This window comes from Globicephala melas, chromosome 9 (assembly GCF_963455315.2).
Source record: "Globicephala melas chromosome 9, mGloMel1.2, whole genome shotgun sequence".
Classification (NCBI taxonomy): domain Eukaryota; kingdom Metazoa; phylum Chordata; class Mammalia; order Artiodactyla; family Delphinidae; genus Globicephala; species Globicephala melas.
The window spans coordinates 40,785,603-40,792,461 of record NC_083322.1 but is presented as its reverse complement, the minus strand read 5'-3'; the positions used below and the strand labels follow the sequence as shown (position 1 = coordinate 40,792,461).

General features: G+C 43.8%; 1 pseudogene; it reads left to right on the top strand.

Annotated features, from left to right (window-relative positions):
* The first annotated feature begins 5,526 nt into the window (after positions 1-5,526).
* LOC115853532 (heterogeneous nuclear ribonucleoprotein A1-like) lies at positions 5,527-6,402 on the top strand (annotated as a pseudogene).
* The last annotated feature ends 457 nt before the right edge of the window (positions 6,403-6,859 follow it).

Here is a 6,859-nt window from a genome sequence, read left to right as displayed (position 1 = left end):
CCTCCAGTTGCCAGCTGGAGGAAGAGAGCCAGGCCCTAGGGTGTAGAGCCACTTGGGAGCAGAAAGGTGCTCCATTTGTTTGTACCAGTGGCAACTATTGTTACGATCTGAACTTCGTATCTTGTTGAGGCTTGGGATACATTTTTTCTTGGGACTCCACAGCCTTCTCTTGAGGTTTCCTCTTGAAATCTGCCTTCTGTCATTCCTCCTACCCACTCACTCTTGGCAGGCAGTTTTCCACGGTTCTGTTGTGTTTCTGCACAACTTGCACTTATCTTGCAAATTTGTTCTAGACTATCTTTTCACGGATGTAGAAAGGTTTTGGAAGATGAAGTCTCAGCCTCTGGAGCAAAGAACAGGTTTGCTTACAACCTTGGAAGCTAGAGATAGTCTTTCTAGAGAGCAAAAGGCAGACATACTGCTCATTATAAAAGATGCAGTTTTCCTAAACACAGAGTATTTCAACCCAGAGTATGTGCAGGTGTCATCTGGTCTTCGTTGCATTGTCCTATGGGAATTGAGGTTTGGCGAACCCGCACAAATGCTGATACTCTGATTACTGTTGTTGCTGTAATACAGTCCTTTGTCCCTAACCCAGGACTGTCTTCTGTCAGCACACATGAAACTGTGGCCGGCTAAATGGTTAGCCTGCAAGTAAGATAAAAATCTCAGACTCTTTGCCTACCTGAGTTTGTCTGATCTGCCTCATGTTTCTAAATCCCAACCTGGGGTAAATATGGAGATGCAAGAAAAAATAAAATCCCAGGTTGTAAGAAGCAATGCTCATCGAGGACTGATTGAAAGACAAGCATTTTTAATGTTACCCTTGGAACATGCACTTTCAGCTCAGGCACTTATTCTAAATTGTGTTTCCATTTTTTTGCCATCCGCCTATTTTGATGGACATGATAAGAAAGAGCAATGGGAAAATTTACTGTTGTATACATCTTTGGGATAGTTTCAGGTACACCGACTACAACATTATGCAGTGTCCTTTTTATGAGGACCTACGGGAAAAATTTGTCTCAGGTATTAGGAAAAGCTGCGTTTCTGTTGAACAGCTGTGGTGTGTTTGTCCTATGGACACTATAAATCTTGTAACTGACTGTGTATCTCAGCATCTTGGAAGAATGAAGCCAAATCTGTGGTCTAGTTCTTGGAATTAATTGAGGCCAGACAGTATGCATTTGAGATACTAAGTTTACCCCAGGTTGTTTTCTTCAATCCGTTTCCTCATTTATTTATTCTTCTGTTTTTACAATATGCCTATTTTTCCATTTTTATTTTAATCAAACCTTAAGGGTCTGATATTTCTACAAAGTTTATTATAAGACCAGCACTTCCTGCCTCCCCCGTCCCCGGCCCCGTGGCTCCTGAATCCTGTCTCTTCCTCTCCCACAGTTAAAGGCCTGGTTTTGTTGAAGCATCTGAGAATGATGCTGGGAGGTACATTCATGAGAGCTAACTGGTCTAATGTCATTAGTCTACCATCATACTTCACTGATAATTTGGCCAGTTCTAGAATTCTAGTCTAGAAATAGTTTTTCCTTAGATTGTGAGGACTTTGGTCCATTGGTTTCTAGGTTCCAGCATTTCAGCTGTGAAGTCCAAAGCCATTCTGATTTTGATCCTTTGATGTGACTTGTTTTTTCTCTCTGGAAGCTTTGTTGGGTTTTCTTTCTGTTCTGAGTGTTCTGAAATTTCAGGAAAATAATGGGCATTTCTGGGGTCTTTTTCCATCCACTGTGTTGGGCTTTTGTAATGTGAGAACTCTCGTCCTTCAAATGAAGGTCATTTTTCTTTTCTTGTCTTTTTATTTTTATTTTACACTGGAGTATGGTTGATTAACAATGTTGTGTTAGTTTCAGGTGTACAGAAAAGTGATTCAGTTCTACATATACATGCATCTATTCTTTTTCAAATTCTTTTCCCATTTATGTTATTACAGAGCATTGATCAGAGTTCCCTGTGCTATACAGTAGGTCCTTTTTGTTTACCTATTTTAAATATAGCAGTGTGTACATGTCAATCCCGGACTCCCAATCTATCCCTCCCCCCCACCCCCCCCACCCCCCATCTCCCACCCCCCACCCCCCCACCCCCCCACTGAAGGGCATTTTTCTCTGTTTCTTCAATAATCTCCTCTCTTGCATTCTCTGAGGACTTACTTGGTAATCCAGGATCATTTCCCTTCTTTAAGATTGGCTGATTAGTAACCTTAATTGCACATGTAAGTCCCTTTACAGTAGTACTAAGATTAGTGTTTGCATAACTGGAGGGTGGGGATCTTGTGGGGACATTTTTAGAAGTCTGTTCATGACACTCCTCAACTGTATATTGCAGCGCTCCTGTTTCCTGAATTTTTTTTTTTAAATAACATTCTGTTCTTGGGACCTGTGGAAAATATCTTCTCTTCCTTTGAAGATCTTAGTGAAATTATTTTCTTTTAAGTCTCCCCCTGCCCCTCCCCTCATATTTTCTCTTTCCTCTAAGTTTCTTTCTTCTGTTTATTAGTTTGGGGCTTTCTTTCTTTACGTTAGAAGCTTTCCCCAAGTGTTCAATTTCAGTCCGTGGCTCTCTGTCCATGTTTACGAATGAGGGACTAAATGCTGACTGCAGACTCTGTATGTGGCAGACTCCACTTAAGTATCGTGGGGTGGCACATTTCACTGTGGGTCTATAGTGTCAGTATATGTGGGATTATTTTCTATGACCAGAGAAGAATGTCCCAGTCCTTGGTGGAGGACCCGGCTGCCAGTGAGGGAGGAGCCTGGGAGCAGCTCCAGATTCAACGGACAGCCTTCCCAAAGCCTCCTGTTTCCAGTGTGGTACCTCAAACCTCCCTCTGGGGCAGAATCTCTCCGGCTCACCATTTTCTCAGAATAAACGTACACCATTTTGCTGAGGTTGGGGAAGCGATCTACTGCTTCTTAACAGATTTTTTCCAGCCACCGTCCTGTTTTTGACTCTGATTTTACCCTCGATTTCAGAGGGTACCTGGTGCTGCTTGTTTCTGAGATTTTGTGAAATTCTGCAAGGCAGTGCTGGTGGTTTCTGGGCTTCCCCTCCTCTGGTTTGGCTCTTGGCTCTCTTGAGTTGACCAAGCCAGATGCTTTTTACCACTTTCCACATGCTGTTGCTGCTGTTTCCTCTCCACTGACTTTGTGTAAATTATGAGTCTCTTTAACAGAACTCCATTGCTGGCTTTTTGTGGGCCTCCATGAGAGAGCCAAGGTAAACACATCTGTCCAATGCACCATCATTACTCAGAAACTCCATACATTAGATGTAGGATTTTATTTTTAATGGAAAAGACTTAAATCCTTTTTGGAATGTGTTGAGGAAAAAAAATCAATTCACTAAATTAATATTGCATCTGGGAGTCTGGGATGTTAGCTTCTGAAATGAATTTTCTCATTTGTAAACAACCTGAAAGGTTTGCTATAAAGATAAAATGTGATAATATTCGAGAGTACTTAGGACAGTACTTGACATGTAGTCGACATACAATATATGCTTGTTGAATAAAGGAATCAAATGCATTCACGCGAAACCAAAAGAAAATATATACCTATATTGGGGTGGGGGGGTAGATATGGTGAGCCAGGGCTGGTTATAGACATGTGGTGCCCAAAGTAGGGTAGCAATATGGAACTCCCCCAAACCAATGGACTTCCCATATTTGTTCAACATTTATTTAGTTGGTGGTTGAAGGGAAGAAATGAATTTTCTCTTTAAAAAATTGTATATCTCTTTCGAATTAAGGGCTTGTTATTTAGAATAAATGTAGCATTATATTTTAACTTTCTTAGAAATGTCTTTTTTGGGGCTTCCCTGGTGGTGCAGTGATTAAGAATCCGCCTGCCAATTCAGAGGACACAGGTTCGAGCCCTGGTCCGGGAAGATCCCACATGCCGTGGAGCAACTAAGCCCGTGTGCCAAACTACTGAAGCCCGCGCGCCTAGAGCCCATGCTCCGCAACAAAAGAAGCCACCAGGATGAAAAGCCTGCACACCGCAACAAAGAGTAGCCCCCGCTCTCTGCAGCTAGAGAAAGCCCACGTGCAGCAATGGAGACCCAACACAGACAAAAATAAATAAATAAAAATTAAAAAAAAAAAAAGGAAATGTCTTTCTTTTCCCCACGCCATGTGGCATGTGGGATCTTAGTACCCCAATCAGGGATTGAACCTGTGCTCCCTGCAGTAGAAGCATGGAGTCTTAACCACTGGACCCCCAGGGAAGTCCCAGAAATGTCTTTTATTTCACAATTCTTCCATAGCATTATTCATGTTCACTAATGATAAGGGAGAACGAATGAATGTAGTTGTAAAGTTTTATTAAAATATGTTTAAAGCCTTTTTATGACTTTCACAATGGCAAACGTTTTTCATTTTTTTGGTAGATGTTGTATTCATTCCGTTTTATTTTTTCCTGAACCGGACAATGTTTTGGGAGGCCTCTTAGAGGGTTAAGACACATACAGTAAAGCAGAACCCTCATTCTTTGTTGACTGCACCAGGTCAAAACTCACCAGGTGCCAGAGCTTAGGTTGACTTTGTCCTCATTGTAGGACGGTCAGCCTATCCACGTTCCATCACTGATGGAGAGGCTGAAACAGCACCAAGCAGTTGGCCTATGGGAGGATGGCTTTTCAAATGCCCACTTGTACTTTGGGGAATTGGTGAGAGCAGGACCCATTAGTTTCCCAATAAAGCAAGAAATTACATGTGGAAATCTGAGCTAACTGGCACAACATTTCCTCCTATTCCAGTGATGTCTTGGTGCCCATCATGGGGTGGCACCATGGGTAGCTGCCAGCCTGGCTTCCCCTTGATCTATTTCTGCCCTCAGCCTCTGCGTTTTTTACTTTTCCCCACTGGTGCCCAGCGTCCTGATAATCTCTCTCCTGCACTCCACGAAATAGCTGTCAGTGACTTCATTCACATTCAGGTATAAGCGTTTCATAGCACCATAAAGACCTTTATTTCTCGTGACATTTGGAACTTTAGTAAAGTACCGTACTTACAGCTATACAGTTGGCATTTGTAGGGTGGATTTTTAGTTATCAGCCCAAAGAAGAGCATTGGTCAGAGTGACTATTTCCCATTGTCATTGAAATGCACACTGTAGACCCTCTCTCCCCACTCTCTGGCCCTGCATCACTTCTCTAAGTGATGCCATTTGCTCAGGAAACACCTTGGACCACGTGAAGGTAAGCTCCAGGGTATATTTTCCATTTAACACTGTGAATCACCTTTGATCACTTTCTAACTCCTTATTCTGCCCTGCAGCCAACCTTCCAAACACTGTTTTTGCTACTTTTTTTTTTTTTTGCAGTACGCGACCCTCTCACTGTTGCGGCCTCTCCTGTTGCGGAGCACAGGCTCTGGACGCGCAGGCTCAGCGGACATGGCTCATGGGCCAGCCGCTCCGTGGCATGTGGGATCTTCCCGGACTGGGGCACCAACCCGTGTCCCCTGCATCGGCAGGCGGACTCTCAACCACTGCGCCACCAGGGAAGCCCATGAGGAGCCACTTTGAGCAGCGGGGAGTGCTGACAGATTGTGTGGTAACGAGGGATCCAAACAGCAGGCGCTCCAGAGGCTTCGGGTTTGTCACGTATGCCACTGTGGAGGAGGTGGGTGCAGCCATGAAGGCAAGGCCATGCGAGGTGGATGGAAGAGTTGGGGAACCAAAGAGGGCCGTCTCAAGAGAAGATTCTCAAAGACCTGGTGCCCACTTAACTATGAAAAAGATTTTTGTTGGTGGCATTAAAGAAGACACTGAAGAACATCACCGAAGAGATTATTTTGAACAGTATGGGAAAAATTGAAGTGATTGAAATCATGACTGACTGAGGCAGTGGCAAAAAGAGAGGCTTTGCTTTCGTAACCTTTGATGACCATGACTCCGTAGACAAGGTTGTCATTCAGAAACGCCACACTGTGAATGGCCACAACTGTGAAGTAAGGAAAGCCCTATCTAAGCGAGAGATGGCTGGTGCTTCACCCAGCCAAAGGGGTCAAAGTGGTTCTGGAAACTTTGATGGTGGTCGTGGCGGTGGTTTTGGTGGGAATGGCAGCTTTGTTCGTGGAGGAAACGTCAGTGGTCGAGATGCCTTTGGTGGCAGCCGTGGTGGCGGTGGCTATGGTGGCAGCGGGATGGCTATAATGGATTCGGTAATGATGGAAGCACTTTTGGAGAGGGTGGAAGCTACAATGCTTTTGGCCGTTACAACAATCAATCTGCAAATTTTGGACCCGTGAAAGGAGGAAACTTTGGAGACAGAAGTTCTTGCCTCTATGGTGGTAGAGGCCAATACTTTGCCAAACCCCAAAACTAAGGTGGCTGTGGCGGTTCCAGCAGCAGCAGGAGCTACGGCAGTGGCAGGAGGCTGTAATTACTGCCAGGAAACAAAGCTTAGCAGGAGAGGAGAGCCAGAGAAGTGACGGGGAAGCTACAGGCTACAACAGATTTGTGAACTCGGCCAAGCACAGTGGTGGCAGGGCCTAGCTGCTACAAAGAAGACATGTTTTAGACAATACTCATGTGTATGTGCAAAAAACTCGAGGACTGTATTTGTGACTAATTGTATAATAGGTTATTTTAGTTTTTGTTCTGTGGAAAGTGTAAAGCATTTCAACAAAGGGTTTTAATGTAGATTTTTTGTTTTGCACCCATGCTGCTGATTGCTAAATATAATAGTCTGATCATGATGCCGAATAAATGTGTCTTTTTTAAAAACAAAAACAAAAACAAAAACCTCTGAGGAATCTTATTACCAGCTCCCCTTCATGGAAACCAGCAGCCTTTGTTACAAAAGCTTACGTGCTGTCAGTAAACAGCTTGGGGACAAA